We start from the raw sequence: 18,518 nt of genomic DNA on the forward strand, positions 1-18,518 counted from the left end.
CAAGTGAGTGCGTGAGTGAAAGTAGACATCTATCATCTTGGGCCACTGTTACAGCAGCTTACATCATCACCTTGCCCCAGATGGCCCCATTGCCCCTGTCAAGCTCCCCATCCAGGAACACTGGTCCATGCCACATGCAGAATTCAAGAGTGAGATGGGAAAGACAGTGGCCCCACGTGTCCCCCTGCCTGACCAGATTCTGCTAGCAAGTCTATTTTGATCCTACCATTCCCGTGATGAAGTGCCAGTCAAGACACCTTCCTCCCACACCCCCAAGGGGAAAGTAGAGGCAAAAACATCCCCCAAGCTGCCCTCATTACTCAAAAAACTCCCCTATCAGACTCTAGAAATCAGAATGTATGTCTGTCCCTCTTGTTTTTCTACCCAGAACTTTCTCCTTCAGAAAAGGTATATTTCTCTCTCTCTTCCTTTTCCTGGGAACTCCCTTTTATAAAACATTATGGTTGACCTAGAAGGGTGGGATAGGGAGGATGGAAGGGAGGCTCAAGAGGGAGGGGATATGGGGATATATGTATGCATATGGCTGATTCACTTTGGTGTACAACAGAAGCTAACACAGTATTGTGAAGCAATTATACTACAATGAAGATCTATTAAAAAAAAAAAGTTATGGTTTCACCAGCAGCAGCTATAAGAGGAGTTAGAGAAATTCAGATACCCTTTTTGTCAGGTAATATCATTGCCTGCAAAGCTACCATTCTGATGCAAAATCATATTTTCTTTAAGAGTAGCAATTAATTATCCCCTAATTATTTTCCTTTGCAATCCTCCCATAACACATTTTAATCTACCCCTAGGCAGAAGGAAGTTTTCCAAAAGGCAAATCTATCTTAATAATTTTCAAAACAGTCATGTATGTAGATTGTACAGAATAGTACAAATAAATTTTTAATGAAGTATCATTTGATAACATTATAAATATGTCTTATATGAGTATAAAGTTGTCATTTTATTTTATCAAAATTTGTTAAGTGTTTATCTAATTATTCATGGAGCTTGAGAATGAGAAAATCATAGCTGACGTTAGTTTTCAATTCTTGCAAGTGTTGCTGAAAATATTCCTCATTTTACCATCAGACTGTTTTTTAAAATCAGGAAATACCAATTTTTCATTCCTTGAGTATAAATTAAGTTTTCTTATAATTGCTGCCACTCTATCTTGCATACAGAATATTCAAATTACCATAAATCGCTCACTTTTATACTGTACTATGATGTAATTTGACCTTCATTTAGCACTACTATAATTGTAAACACAAATGCTAATGTGGACACTAAAAGTGCATCGTGATTCTAGGTTATCTAGATTATGCCTTTTTAATTACTCTATATTGTCTTTTAAGTAAAAACAATAAATTTAAAATTTTTCACCATGAACTCACAGGTCCCAATAAACAGTAAGATATCTCACTGAAACCTTAACATATAAAACCATCCTGTGATGAGCATCTATTATTTTCTAGGCATTATACTGGTATTTTAACATACATAATTTTATTTAACCCTCACATGAGCTTGGTTTAGTTATCTTCATTTTATAGAGATTCAGAAAATTCTAATAACTTACATATAAATGACAAGGTTATGAATAAACAACCTCAGATGCCAAATACCGTGACTTTTTTGCACCACAAGTCTATGTGTTCTGTTTCATATTATCATATGCATGCACGATAATACTATAAGTAGAATACACATTAGAATCTGGAAAAGAACAGCTTTTTTTTACTATGTCAACATCTAGAATATATTCATGTAGAATTATTTCTACAAAGACCCAATGATTAAAGATGTGATGCTAATATTAGTATGATCAATATAGATTTGGAGAGTGTTACCACCAAATTTATAAAATACAATCACTACCATGAGCTACATAAGTATTCCAACAACACAATCTTATCTCCCTAAATTTGAACAAAGGCATTCTGCATAGAAGGTTATAAAATCTGTAACCTTGCTTACATGAAACAGATCACTTTGTAAGAGTCTAAGGAACACCTACAGTATAAAACTTCCACCTTCCTGGGACTTCCCTGGTGGCACAGTTGTTAAGTCTCCATGCTCCCAATGCAGTGGGCCCAGCTTCGATCCCTGGTCAGGGAACTAGATCCCACATGCATGCCAAAACTAAGAGTTTGCATGTCACAACTAAAGAGGCGGTGAGCCACAACTAAGGAGCCCATCAGCCACAACTAAGAAGCACACATCCCACAACTAAGGATCCCACTGGCTGCAACTAAGGAGAACACATGACGCAACTAAGGAGCCCACCTGCTGCAACTAAGGAGACCACTTGCTGCAACTAAGACCCAGTGCAACCAAAATAAAATTAATTAATTAAATAAATATTTTTTAAAAAGAAAAAAAAAATCTTCCACCTTCCTTAACAATGTCAATCACAGTTCAAAGCCAACCTCCAGCTTTTAGAGTTCAGCAAAAATACTGAAATAGGATTGAGATCAATTTAATAAGATTTTCCTTAAACTGTGAGAGAAAAAATATCTTAAAGTCTGTCTGTTAATCATTAAAGAAAAAGCACATTACTCGTGCACAGCAAATTGCATTTTAAATTATTTGCTCTGGATTTCTAGATAAACCAATAAACTTCAAGCTTGGGTCATAAGGAAAGGAAAAAAGAATAGTTAGCAAATTTATAAATATAGGGCTTCCCTGGTGGCGCAGTGGTTGGGAGTCTGCCTGCCAATGCAGGGGACACGGGTTCGAGCCCTGGTCTGGGAGGATCCCACATGCTGCGGAGTGACTGGGCCCGTGAGCCACGATTATTGAGCCTGCGCATCTGGAGCCTGTGCTGCGTAACGGGAGAGGCCGCGATAGTGAGAGGCCCACGCACCGTGATGAAGAGTGGCCCCTGCTTGCCACAACTAGAGGAAGCCCTCGCACAGAAACGAAGACCCAACACAGCCATAAATGGATAGAATAAATAAATTTAAAAATTCACGACATATGTCAATATTTAAAAAAAAAAAGAGCTAGCATGTGGCAACTAAGAAGCCCACATGCCGCAACTAAAAAAAAAAAAAAATTTACAAATATAACCTGCTCCCATGGTGAAAAAGCATCATTGTTGAAGTAAGATTGCATTACTTTTTTTAAATAAATTTATTTATTTATTATTTATTTATTTTTGGCTGAATTGGGTCTTTGTTGCTGTGTACGGGCTTTCTCTAGTTGCAGCGAGCGAGGGCTACACTTCGCTGCAGTGCATGGGTTTCTCATTGTGGTGGCTTCTCTTGTTGCAGAGCATGGGCTCTAGGTGTGCAGGCTTCAGTAGTGTGGCACACTGGCTCAGTAGCTGTGGCACAACGGGCTTAGTAGATGTGGCTCACGGGCTCCAGAGCACAGGCTCAGTACTTGTGGCACACGGGCTTAGTTGCTCCGTGGCATGTGGGATCTTCCTGGACCAGGGATTGAACCCATGTCCCCTGCATTGGCAGGTGGATTCTTAACCACTGCACCACCAGGGAAGTTCAAGATTGTATTTCTTGATTGCAATAGCAATATACAACAGTGGGCTATGTCTACATCACAACTATGAAATATGAGGAAAACTACAATAAATTTATAAGAAATATAATTGATTACACATGGACACTATTGCCCTTCATTGAAGAAGAATAGCTTGGATAGAATAAATAATTTACTTTGACAAATAAATGCAACTGAAGTCCTAATTAATCAGTTTGCTTGCTTTTCACTCCTGCTGCAGGAAATAGTCACTTGTCCATCTTTACCCCATACAGGTTCCTATGTCTGGGTTCTGGTTTTTAAGTAAATTAGGAAATGAAGTAACCATCCTGTCAAAAGGAGAAATGTGTACACCTCTTGAGTAGCTTTCTAGGCACTTGGATTGCAGCATTAATGGAAACTAATTCTCTTTAGTTCAACGTAGATAAATAAGAATCCCTGATTGATAAATGGCATTATTCTTTTTCTTTCAATACTCTGCCTCAACCTGACCTCCAAGAGACCTCCCCTCACATCATCTCTACTTACCCCTTATTTTAAAATATGGATCCCCTAAATCCATCTGCATTTATACTTTTGCACACTATTAATTTCTGTTATGTATATGTTTCTATTATTGCTATTGTCACTAATGGTTAAGTATTTGTTCTCCCTCCAACTATAAAAACTTACATTAATTTCATATTCAGGTATTGTACTACTGAGCATAGTGTTATGACACAGAAGTCACACTTTAGATGTTAAAATTGTCACAATATTGGGAGATATTGCTTGCTACTGTCAAAAGGACCTAGCACAGGTAGTTTCATTCCTAGTGGGAATCCATGCTTCAGTAGAAATTTCTTTAGAAGAATACACAAACCTTTGAATGATGTCAGGTCCCTCTCTCTGCAGCCTAATGATTGTTTTTTTCATTGATAAGCTTTATCAGGAAAATACTTGATCATTTAGCAACATTTAAATGGATAACTTGGATGACAAATCTTACTAAGGTTTCCAAAGAAGGCTTTTCTATCTCAAATTATCAGAGACAAAAAGACAATAAGCTGAAATCATGATGTTAGGAAGGTTACTGTCAAGAGAAAATTGTCTTTAAAAACATAGGAAGCCTGAGGCTTCTGATTCATGTTTAAATCACACAGGGAAAACAATTTATAAAGCCAACAAAATCTTACTTAAAGTGACTCCATTTAACAAATTAATCCAACATAAATTATCAGTGGTAATCCATGGAAGAATGTCTCTACTACTTGTTCAGAATTTTTTTATCACCTAAAAAAACAAAGCAAAACCCTTTATCTATCATCCTCTATTCCACTTCCCTCCCCAGACCTGACCTAAGAAAAGACTAATTTACATTCTATCTACGTGGATTTTCCTACTCTGGACTGTCACATGAATAGAATCATACAGTATATGGACTTTTGTCTGGCTTCTTTCACTTAGCATGTTTTTGAGGTTCATTTAAGCTATAATGTGTATTAGTACTTTATCCCTTTTTATGGCTGAATAGTATTCCATTGTTTGGATACACCACATTTCATTTATCTATTCATCCACTGACAGACAACTGGGTTGTTGCCACCTTTTGGCTATTATGGACAATGTTGCTATAAACATTTATGTAAAAGTTTGTGTGCAGACATCTATTTTTATATCTCTTGGGTACATACCCAGGAGTGAAATTGCTGGGCCATATGGCAACTCAATGTTATTATCTGTTTGAGGAATTGCCAGATTCTTTTCCAAAGCAGTTTCACCATTTTATATTCCCATCAGCAATGTAAGAGAATCTGACTTCTCCACATCTTCATCAAAACCTGTTATTGTCTGACTTTTTGATTCTAACTATTCCACTGAATGTGAAATGGTGTCTCATAGAAGTTTGGATTTGCATTTCCCTGATGATTATTGATATCAAGAATATTTTCATGTGCTTATTGGCCATTTGTATATCTTTGGAGAAATGTCTATTCAGATCATTGGCCTAATTTTTAAAAGGTTATTTTGTCTATTTATTATTGAGTTGCAGGTGTTCTTTATATTTCTAGACATAAGACCCTTATCAGATATATGATTTGCATATGTTTTCTCCTATTTATGGGTTTTTCACTTTCTTTTTTCCAACTTTATTAAGATATAATTAACATATCACATTGTGTAAGTTTAAGGTATACAATGTGATGATTTGATACACACATATATTGTGAAATGTTTACCAAAATAAGCTTGTTTAACACATCCTTCACCTCACATAATTACCATTTTATTGTCATTATTGTTAAAGTGAGAACATTTAAGATCTACTCTCATAGTAACTTTCAAGTATAAAATACAATATTGTTAACTATAGTCACCATGCTGCATATTAGATTTCCAGAACTTATTCATCTTATAACTAAAAGTTTGTACCCTTTGATGGATATCTCCCCATTTTCCCCAGTCCCAGGCCCTGGTAACCATCAATCTACTCTGTTTCTATCAGTGTGATGTTTTTAGATTCTACATATCAGTGAGACCATATAGTATTTGCCTCTCTTTGTCTGACTTATTTTACTTAGCAAAATGCCCTCAAGGTCCGTGTTGTCACAAATGGCAGGTTCTCTTCATTTTTATGGCTGAATAATATTCCACTGCATATGTGTACCACATCTTCTTTATCCATTCAACCATTAATGGGCACTTAGGTTGTTGTTTTCATATCTTGGCTGTTGTGAATAATGCTGTAATGAATGTGGGAATACAGATATCTACCTGAGATACTGACTTCTATTCCTTTGAAATCAGAAGTAGGTATGTAATCAGAAGTGGGATTTCTAGATAATATGGTAGTTCTATTTTTTATTGAACTATAATTAACATATAATATTATATCAGTTTCAGGTATACAACTTAGTGATTCTATATTTTTATATGTTACTAAATGATTACCTCTAATAGTCTAGTAATTATCTGTCACCATAAAAAGTTATTACAATATTATTGACTATATTCCTTATGCTGTACATTTCATCCCTGTGACTTGTTTATTTTATTGCTGGAAATTTTTACCTCTTAATCCCATTGTAATTCTATTTTTAATTTTTTGAGGAACTTCCATACTGTTTTCCATAGTGGCTGCACCAATTTACATTCCCATCAACAGTGCACAAGTGTTCTCTTTTCCCCACATCCCTGTCAACATTTGTTATTTCTTGTCTTTTTAATAATAGTCACTCAGGTGTGACATGACACCTCATTGTAGTTTTGATTTGCATTTCCCTGATGATATGTGATGTTGAGAACCTTTGCATGTACCTGTTGGCCATTTGTATGTCTTCTTGGGAAAAATGTCTGCTCAGGTCATTTTCCCATCTTTAATCAGATTTGTTGTTTTGTTATTGAATTATATGTGTTCCTTATATATTTTGGATATTAACCCTTTATCAGATATATGATTTGCAAATATTTTCTCCCATTTGGTAGGATGCCTTTTCATTTTGTTGATGGTTTCATTTGCTTTGCAGAAGCTTTTTAGTTTGGTAGCCCCATTTGTTAATTTCTACTTTTGATGTAGTCCCATTTGTTAGTTTCTGCTTTTGCCTCTGGTGCTTTTGGTGTCATACCCAAAAACTCATTGCCAAGACCCATGTCAAGGAGATTTTTTCTTATCAGGTCTTATGGTTAAGTCCTTAACCTATTTCAAATTAATTTTGTGAGTGGTATAAGATAGGGGTCAAATTTCACCTTCCTTTACATGTGAATATCCAATTTTCCCAGCTCCATTTATTGAAGAGACATTTTTTTTTCCTTTGGGGTATTCTTCACTCCCGTGTCAAAATAAGTGACCATGTATGTGAGGGTTTATTTCTGGGCTCTTGATTCTGTTCCACTGGTTTAGGTCAGTGCCATACTGTTTTGATTACTGTAGTTTTATAATATAGTTTAAAAGCAAGACATGTGATTCATCCAGGTTTGTTTTTCTTTCTCAAGATTACTTGGCTATTTGAGGTCTTTTGTGGTTCCAAATGAATTTAAAATTGTTTTGTCTATTCCTGTGAAAAAAAAAGTCATTGGAACTTTGATAGGGATTGCATTGAAGCTATAGATGGCTTTGAGTAATATGCCATTATAACAATACTAACTTATTCCAATCCATGAACATTGGATAGCTTTCCATTTATTTGTGTCTTCTTTAATTTCATCAATGTGGTATCATTTTCAGGATATAAATATTTCACTTCCTTTGTTAAATTTATTCCTAAGTAATTTATTGTTGTTAATGCTATTGTAAGTAGGATTTTTAAAAATTTTTATATAGTTCCTTGTTAGTGTATAGAAATGCAAATGATCTTTGTATGTTGTTATTGTGTTGTTGTCTATTACTCTCTTCAGTTCTATTAGCATTTGATTAATATATTTAGGCACGCTGATATTGGGTGCATTATATATTTACAATCATCACATTCTCTTGTGCCCTGTGAACTCATCAAAATAAGTTTTCCTCTTTATGATATTACCATCTTGCTTAAGCCGTCCAATAATTTGACAGGATCCCGAATCTGATATAAAGGATGACAATGCAAAGCCTCGATGTACACAACTCTATTCTTCTAGCTGATTTGAGAAGCAGAGGTGTGTAAACAGTGCTAGATATTGAGGAGTAAAAGCATAAATGACTCCTTATTTGGGTTTATTTTTGTTCACCACAGGACATAGGATGAGCCATGTTGGGTAAGGATGGAGGACACAGGATGAGCCTTGGGGGTGAGGATAGAGGCACACAGGATGAGTTATGCTGGGTAGAGATGGGGGGCACAGGAGGAGGCTTGGGGGTGAGGGTAGAGGGACACATGATGAGCCATGGTGAGAGGGGATGGAGAGACTCCTGTGAATCTAGTTAAAGAAAGCAGAGGTAGGAGGAACAGGTAAGGACTAATGGAGAAGATTCGTACATGAGGCCCTCTTTTGACCAGTTCTTTGACTAGAAGTTGAAAGTGAGGATCACAGTCTCCGGTGTGGATTCCCTGACCACCACCTTCCTGGCTTTATTAGATAGCATTTATTTGAGTGATGATGAAAAGAGATAATTATATATTATAGAAAGAGGTATTTAATCAGAAAGGAAAGAATCCTCCTCTAAATTACACATGCAATGTCTTGTCAAATTTCTAAGATTCAATAGTTAATTTTATACTTAAAACTTCAAAGGAACATTTTCTAAGTTGTAACTCATTTGCATTCATGCATTGTTCCTCTGCTTCCAGGGCATAATTATAATAAATTTAACTTCCCACAAATACACTTAAAACAGGTGGCATGTTGTTTAGGGTATATTTTAATATCGAGTCTTTGCCTTTAACAACAGTTTTGATATTTGGAAACAACAAAAGTTATTCTGGGCCAAATGTACTCAAGAAAGTAGGCAATCAAGCCACCCAATACTGTTTTGACAAAAAGGAAAAAATAATAACTTTATTCACACAGCATTTGACAAATATTTCTTGAGTCCTGGTAGGTGTCCAGGTGCTGTTCTAAGTGCTGGGGACATAGCTGAGGAGAGAACAAAGCTCCTGTTCTCATAGAGTTTACATTCAAAATGGGGAAACAAAATATCAGATGTTGGGGAGTTCAGTGAAGAAAAATGAAGCAGCATGACAGGACAGAGAGAAGGATTGGGGGTATTTTAAGTAGGGTGGAGGGTCAGAGGAGCCTTCTCTGATGAGGTGACATAAGAAGGGATAGGGAAGGGACTTCCCTGGTGGTCCAGTGGCTAGGACTCCATGTTTCCACTGCAGGGGGCACGGGTTCAATCCCTGGTCAGGGGACTAAGACCTAGCATGCCACGCCCCCCCCCAAAAAAAGGAGGTAAAGAACTATGGTGTTTGTGTGTATATATGAGCAGATCCCATTCGTTCAATATACTGGCTACACTTCTCGATTCTATATATACCAATTTCACTATTAGAATGCATTGTTGTGGCACCCCTTTCTTAACAACCAAGCCCTGACTCCTTAGAAATATTTTCACATTCACTCAGGAAACCAAATTAATATTCAGGCATTCCCACCACTTTGTCCAAGCTACAACAATCTGGAAGAGTTTTATTTCATCAAGTACGGATAAATAGATAATCACAAGTAGGATCTGAATTTTATTATTAGCCTTCTGCCTTCCTAGTCATAGTTTTCTGAAAGTGTTATGATGGAAATTTCCCAAAAATGAAAATACAGAGCTTACTAGAACTTTAAAAAAGCATCTTTTTCTCGCTCTTCTCAACCCATCTGAGAAAGGTATCTGTCCAATCCTTTGTCTAATCATTTGTTTAAATTCCCTAGAAGAGACTGTACCCACCCACCCCCTTCCCCTTTGGCTTTGTCATAAATAAGGACATAACCAGTAACAGACACTTTGACCAACTGAAACCATTATTTTGGGTTTTCTAAAAACATGCATTTTAGATATACTCTTCAAACAACAAATTATTTAAGAAAAGCTCTATTCTGAAACCCCACTTTGTTCAAAGTCTAGCAAGTCACCATTTCCACTGAGGACTCAGTTATTGCCAGAACTGTTTCATCCATTGCAAACCATGTTAGGCAGAAATTTGGCTCTTAAAATTTTAGACCAGATGCAAGTTTCAAAGTTTTTTTGGTCTGAAGATGCATTAACTATTTTCTGATTTGAGAGTTGAAATGAATTTATATTTCCCATCCTTCAGACTTAAAGTCAGAACAATTGCCTCAAGCAGCAGCTTTGAAATTCTACTAATTTGATATTTACCAGTATATTTATAAATGCAGTGATCAAAGCAGATGTCTTTTTTTTAATTCATTATTATATTCTGGAACCAGTGAAAATTTTATCCTTGACTAGTGACTATCTCTGATGCCTAATTAGGGTTTTGGCCTAGTTATTGGTTGGTTTAAGATGTGCTGTTGTGTGTAGCTGATGTTACATTATGCTGTTTTCCTTTTTACATGTCTCTGTTCCTCGCTGCATGCCACAACCGTACCCCTCACTCTGTACCTTCAGAAATCACCGGGAGCCTTGAAGACGGGGGAAACCAGGAGTTTCAGAGAGGAAGAAAAGTTCTAATCTGTAGCAACATCATAGCCAAGTGCTGTCGAAAGGAACTATATAAAGAGTTATAGGTGGCTTTTGCTTTATTATTATTTATAGTAAAATGAGACCACTTGTTTATCTACACTATCACCAAAGCTATTCTACTCCAGGGAAATTATCTCTATAGATGCAGTTTCTATAGATGCAGTTTCTTTGCATCCATCCTTAAATAGAAATGAGCACACATAAAGGATTGGGAAAGATTGGCTGCATGGATTACACTGAGATCGAGCATTTTCTTGATTAGTCATATACGGGCTCCCAAACAAAAAGTAAATCTCATTCACATCCTATTCTTTTTTCTAACAAACATATGATACTCTCGAAAATTATTTGCTTTCCACGAGGAAATTTATGGTGCAAAATATAACTCAGGAGAAAAACTAAGCAAAGAAAACCCTAAGATAAAAAGAAAGATAAAAGCCTATTTTTTTCACATGCATTTTAATTCATCCCCCTTCTGTAAAGCAGCCAATAGCTTTGCCCCTCACTTCAAGTCTCAGGACAGGTACATCAACCATGGACTAAGGAGCAACTGAGACCACAAGAAAGCAGGGTTAGGTCTATAGAGTAGAAGTCAATTCTCCCTACTAAAAAACGTCAGGAATGCACTTGTACTATGTGGATGCCCACAATAAAACATTATTTGACACATTTTAAGCAAGTCATCCTCAAAATAGGAGTTTTTTCTTCTTCTTGAAAATATAGGAATCAACTGAATTTTTTTTAATGACCCTTTTATTCAACGTCTTCTTCCTTGTTTAGGACCTAGCTTTATGCCTCCAATACAAATGGCAGATGTATAAGCCTTCTCTTCTACCCACAGAGCCAAATGAGAAGGGAATGGGGGGGGAAGGGGGCCACAGGAAATCAGTTATGCCACCCATTCTGAGTCTCCTGAGACTTCATTATGAAGCCCTACATATGCTCTGCATACATCTTATCAAGCACAAAACATTACTCAGATTTGTTCAGGAGCAAAGTATTTTCTCATTTCTACTGATAAGTAGTTTTTTGTACCCCCTAAACCACCATTATCAACATTTTGTGAACCGCCCACAGGGCGCCTAAATCCAACGTAATTTAAAGTTGCACATCCTGAACCTTAAGCAATGTTTGGGTGTCACCAATATACTGCAAGACAGATGAGCCGTGCTCATGGCAGCACAGCTTTTAACCTTTCCTCCTTTCTTCCACGGTGCGGGTGAATTACCGTCCATGATGGGGGCCCTGACTGCAGCGGGGACAATTGATTTGACCTGACTGCCTCCCGAGTGCTAATGGACTTTGTGGCCTAATCTCCCGAGATATAAAATATGTCGAAGTGAATTGGGGCAGGTTAAAGAACAGATTGGCTTTCCATCGGAGCTCCAGTGATAATACATCTCCTATTTGTTCAGGGAAAAAGATTAAAAATGATCAATACCCAAATCATTTTTTTCCAAGTGTTGCCCTCAGTAAATCTATTTTGGTTATTTTTCTCCCTCTGCCAAGCCTGATTTTACAAACCTTGAAAAGATCCTTTTCTTCAGACACAGAATTGCATACACGCTCTGTTTTCACTTTATTTTTATTTAATTTATCCTCATCTATCCAGTATATTGATTACTTGGGCTGTACAAAATTTCTTTGGATTTAGATAGTGAATTTCTCATTCTTCGAGTTTACACTGAAGTTTCTATTTGCAGTGAGAAAAAGCTTATCAAAGAGGAAGGAAATATGGAAGGAAATACTTTGGGCAAACAAAAGAGAAAGTAATAAAGAAAAGGTGGTCCAGATAAAGTACAAGAAATAGACCAAAAAAATAGATTATAAAAAAGTTATTGTTTTCCAGCTTGAATTTTTTTTTTAATTCACATGATATGTAAGAAAAAGAAAAAGTCATGGCCAGGGTATTTTTTAAATGCTAAATTAATTCATTAATGGTATAAGAAGTAAAGAACAATAACAAAAACAAAATTTTCATTGTTTCCAATGAAAATGAAGTCCTAACACTTGTCTCCTGTGGCCATTAGAAGAAGCGACATATACCCCAAGGGGAGATTCATGTAGAGAGAAAAAAATGGAAAAGAAAACCTGCAGTAAACCAAGGAAAGAATACTTTGATGAGATGCTGTGTGAATCAAGAGGAAAGCTGGTGTCTGAAAAACAATGTCATTGGGTCCAGAGTTTCTTAAAGGGTGTCATCCAACTCTGTGTTCTGGGAAACAACAATGTATAAGGTGGCTTTTGTGTCATCTTGAAAGTATATCGCAAAAAGTAACTTCCTAAAAATAAGTTTTCTTTAAAAATGCAATTAATCAGGTCAGTGATGTTCATTCAACGAATCTTGAACAATGTCCTTGATAAAATGCTGTGCTGGATGAGAAGGGAGAAAGTAGGGTGAAAGACACCTATCTTGTTCCTTGAGGAGACTGTAATCTAGCTGAGAAAAATATAAGCACTAATGATAACATTAAGCCAAATTAAATATTGTGAGTGCTCTAAGAGTTACAAAGTGCTCTGGATGTCAGGTAGGGAGGAGTGTCACTCCCTTGTCAGAGCAAAGGAAGCTTCGAGGAGTCTGCATATTGTACATAACCAATATGCAGCTCAAACAATTTGAAAGATGCAGATATTTTCAGAAACAAAGTATATGAGAGAGAATGATCTCCATAAGTGAGCTATGTTATGTGTGTAATTATACTGCCTTTCTATGGCTTAAACACTGAGCCTTCAATTAGGGGCCAGTAAACTATTCTACAAAGGGCCAGATAGCAAATATTTTATGCTGTGTGGGCCAAATATGTTTTCCATTGTACCCACTCCACCTTAGACAATATGTAAGTGAATGAGCATGGCCGGGTTCCAATAAAACTTTATTACGGACACTGAAATCTGGATTTCAGATAAATTGCACATGAAACAAAATATCATTCTTTTTTATTTTTTCAACTATTTAAAAGTGTAAAAGCCACTCATAGCTCCCAGGCTGCAAAAAATACAGATGTTGGGCTGCATTTAGTCTATAAGCTGTAGGTTGTCAACCCCTGTTATGCTTTAGAGCTTCAGTATCTCATCCCAGGCTCACATTTCTTTGTAATTTTCTACCTATAATATCTTCCACAGAGCTCATCTTTCCAAATCATCTTCATAGTACATCCAAAGAAAAAGAAAAACCACTTCCATTTCTATATATGTTTGTAGTTATACTTTTTGGAAACATTTCATCTCTTTTCTGATTTTCTTGGAATGAGCTAGGAGTATGTTCATGGTATAGGGCATATTATATTCTAGAGTTTTTTAAAAGGGCAGTGCTCCAATTTTTGTTTGGATTTTACACTCCAATGCCCTTCCAGATGACAACCAATATTTTTCTGAATTCTTTTAGCAACAACATATGGGTCAAAGATGATACATGTTTAATATGCTGAAGTGTTCGTTAGAAGCACAGAATGAGATGAAGCACAAAGCATATATTGACCCTAAAATGGTATTTGAAAGAACTTTCTAGCATGGATGTTCATCCTGTAGGTACCTGAGGACCCATTCCCATGACCTTCAGAAAAGAACATTTATGGGATACATGCTATGAATCATAGTTCTATGTTACCTAATTTGCTCCCATCCGATCCTCACTTTAACCCTTTGAAGGACATGTGATATCGTTTCCACTTTTAAAAGTTTGAAGAGATTAAGTCACTTACCTAAATTAACATAGTAAGTGGTAAAAAATAAACTGTAAAGCTAGACCTCCTGCCTCCAAATTCCAAAACCATTTTGTTTTGCTGTTCCACTTCTTTTGATCTGGAGTCAAGGTTATCTTAGCCTGTCTTTTTATATAATTAAATATTAAGAAACTAAGCAAGCAGATGAAATGCACACATAAAAGCAAACCCATATTTATTATAGTCAACAGGTCAATCATTATTGAGCAAATATTTAGGACTTAATAAATATATCGTGTTATATGGCAGATGAATAAGCAGCAGTATTATCTCCTGAACTCCAGTAAAGAGGTATAACTCTCTACAGCAATTCTAATTTTCTTTGCAAAGTCATTCTGACTAAGAAAGAAAAGAGTCTATGGTTCTGATACTTTGTTACTAAATAAATCACCTCCTTTCTGCACAATGATTCATTCATATATATATATATATATATATATATATATATATATATACACACACACACACACACACACGACATCATTTTCACCTGTGACAAAAACTAAGTTCAAAAAATTAAAATTTCAAGGAATACTTCAAGATAACATTAGAAATATTGTATAGATATGAGGAACAGAAATACAAACTGCCACTCCTTCTGGGATAGTGCCTGAAATTCCACGCAATCACAGAGTACCAGAGGTGGAATAGCTAAAGGGGTTTTCAGTTCAATCATTCTTGCAGAGAAGCTATGAGCTTAAATCAGAGAGTCCGGAATTATTAAAAATTAAAAAAAATAATATTGTACATGTTAATGAAAAGTATAATCTCTACTTTCCAACAATTTTAAAGGGATATTGAGTTACAGAATCTATCCTAGAGGTCAGTAAACCAAGCCAGTAAGAGCCATTTCTTGAGATTATAGGACTTTAAGTGTTTTGGCCCTTTTGATTTTCAGAATACTTCAAGAAAGTTCTTTTAAGGGAAAAAGTAGATTATCCTCAAATTTCTAATTGATTAATAACATCAGGATACATGAGGAAATCAAAAGTCAAAATAATGAGAAACTTTTAACTCAGGAATAAAGGAGTTTCCAGATGTTCCATTCCTCCTCTAATTAGTCCCATTGCATTCCTCCAGAAAGGTTACAGCATTTATTAATAATTTATGGGTATTTATAACTTCATAATAACTAGATAAAATTATTCAGTTTGGTTTAATTCTACTAAATGTAGGGTGCTGTTTTGTTTATCTTATTGTCACTTTCTCTACAGAATCCAGTGGTAACTATACACAATGTTTCCATGTCGATATTTTGCTCCCCGGTGATGTAATTCACAAAAACAGAATCATTTTCTTCTATTGTACACCCAGACTTCTGTGAATCAATTGCTTTTATATAACTTGCCATACGTCTGCTTAAAAATTAGAGATCCAGTAATCAATTAAATTTCTTCAAACAACCTAATAGTCACCAATTAGCTGTACATTTGATAGAATTCTACACTATTTACCCAGATATTTAGCATAACATTGATACACGTTTTCCATTTCTAATTCATCTTCTTCACCTGGACTACATGTGCCTTTTTTATATTATCTCTCATTTCTGCTTTTTTATCCCAGGGCCTCACGGTGTAGTCTCTAGAAGTCCTTTCCAGCAGGGCGGGGCAGGCATGGAGAAGGTAGCATCGAGATGGAGGAATCATTCTTAATGGCCAGAGGTTGTGTGGGTATATTTGAGTGGGTTTTTTTAATTTACTTTGTTCCTTAACTTGTTTTAGTGGACCTCTTTGACAAACGTGGATGCAAACATGTAATTTTTATAAACTTCTTAACTGAAATATAACCTCCGTACAGAAAAGATATTAATCCTCAGTGTAAGCTTAATGAATAACAGTGAACACACCCATGAAACATCCCCTAACAAGATAAACAGCATCACCAGCATCCTAAAACATGCCCGCTGGTCGCATCCATACTCTCCACCAAACAAGCACCACTGATATCAGTGCTTGGTCCTTTTTAATGTTATTTAAATCTGCTCATCCACCACCATGTCATTGACACATCTTGTAACACAGTATATTGAACTATTAGTAGCTTGACCTCCAGTAAGAAAGATGTGGCTCTGTCTCTTATTAATTTTGGGACCATGCACAAGTCCCATAACTCTCTACGATTCAGTCACTTCCTCAACAAGATGTAGACCATCATAGTATCTACCTTTGCCAGGTTATCATGGGGGGTACATGAAAGACTGCATGTAAAGTAGTTAACTCTCCGCCTTTTGTTTAGTAAGAAAACAACAAATAACAATTTGTATTATTATTTTACTTTCTAATAGTCTGATATAAATATAGGCAGTCAAGAAATATCAGAGTCCCTACCCTGGACTCTGTGTAACTTGGCTTATATAAACTATATAAACCTCCATATGTACATAACCTGATTCACTAATTTCAAATGTAATCAAGACAATTCTTAATCTTAAACAAATATCAGAAACTCTTCATTAATTCTAAAATCTAGTTCACAACACATATATATTTGTGTGTATAGCTCTCCTAAAATGAAATACCGTCCACCTGGTTTCCTCCCAAAAATCTAACTATATTTTATAGTTAGGAAAGAGAACAGAGTCTCACATTTAGAAAACACTCTTATGCCTGCATAAAGGGGAAGGAGAGGTGGGGTGATGCATAAAACCAGAGTTTGATATAAGCACAGGGACCGTTCCAAAAACCAACTTTGGAATAGACAAGACCTACACCTTCCTCAGTGAAAGAGACTCAAAACCCCATATTTCCCGCAGAGGAATATATATGACTAGTAAGAATCTTAAAACCTATGTATACCAAATACCACCTCCCTCTGTAACACTTTTCTTAATCCTCTCATCACCGATAACCTCTCTGTCCTGTGGATTCCTAAAGCCCAGAACTTCCATTGTCTGTCTAAGACAGAGAGGTTTACAAGTGACCATATTGCACCTGCTACAGGATGGTCACCTTGAGCACAGAATTTGTTTCCAAATCCCTTGCAGCCAGCCCAGTATTATATTTTACACATAGTAGCTATAATATAGTAATAAATATACTATCAAATAAGTATAGATGAGTTTACATTTTGCTTTATTTAATTCTGATAGCAACCCTCTTGAATATGCCAGTTAATTATTATAATTATCCTCAGTTTACAATTATTTGATTTGGGAAACACTTACATAGCACCAAGTATGCCCAGTCAGTGTTCTAAGTGCTTTGCACAGTATCAACTCATTTAATCCTACTGCATGAGATAAGTATCATTATTTTCCTATTTTACTGATATGGCGACTGAGACACAAAGTGATTGAGTGGTCCGAGGTCACCCAGTGCCATAGACTAGATGTCTATGCCCCCCCAAATTCATATGTTGAAATGCTAACCCCCCCAATGTGGTGGTATTAGGAGGTAGTCCTCTGGGGAGTGGTTAAGTCATGAGGATGGAGCTCTCATGAATGGCACCTTTTAAAAGATGCCCCACAGGACTTCCCTGGTGGTCCAGTGGTTAAGACTCCATGCTCCCAATACAGGGGGCCCGGGTTCGATCCCTGGTCAGGGAACTAGATCCCGCATGCCTGTCACAACTAAGACACGGCACAGCCAAAAAAAAGTAAATATTTTAAAAAGTAATAAAATAAAAAAATAAAAGACGCCCCACAGGGCTTTCTCACCCTTTCACCATCTGAGGACCCAGAGAGCCATCCAAGAACCTGGTTCTTCATGGACGGCCGTCTGTGAACCAGAAAGGGTGTTCTCACCAGATGCAGCAACTGCCAGCACTTGGATCTTAGACTGTCCAGCCAGCAGAGCTGGGAGAAGTAAATGCTGGTCGTTTAAGCACCCCCAGTCCAGGATATTTTTGTAATAGCAACCAAAATGGACTAAGACACCCAGGTAGTATCAATACATTGCATCCCTGGGGTTCATCTCCAGGAAAGCCAGCTCTGGTGGCAATACACCTAACCACCACACCCAATCTTTCATGGGCTGCTCCCTGCATGTGGTAAAGGGCCAACAAATAGGTGAAGAAATTGATTGAAGATGAATAACTAACCTTAGTTGTATACTTCAGGGGAGGAGACAGGATGGCATAGTAGAAGGACCCGAGCTCACCTCTCATGAGCACACCAAAATTACAACTGACTGCTGAACAACCATCAATTAAAAAGGTATATAATTCAGTGTGTGAAAGAGAGAGATTTTATGTGT

Source organism: Mesoplodon densirostris, chromosome 2 (assembly GCF_025265405.1).
Source record: "Mesoplodon densirostris isolate mMesDen1 chromosome 2, mMesDen1 primary haplotype, whole genome shotgun sequence".
Lineage (NCBI taxonomy): Eukaryota > Metazoa > Chordata > Mammalia > Artiodactyla > Ziphiidae > Mesoplodon > Mesoplodon densirostris.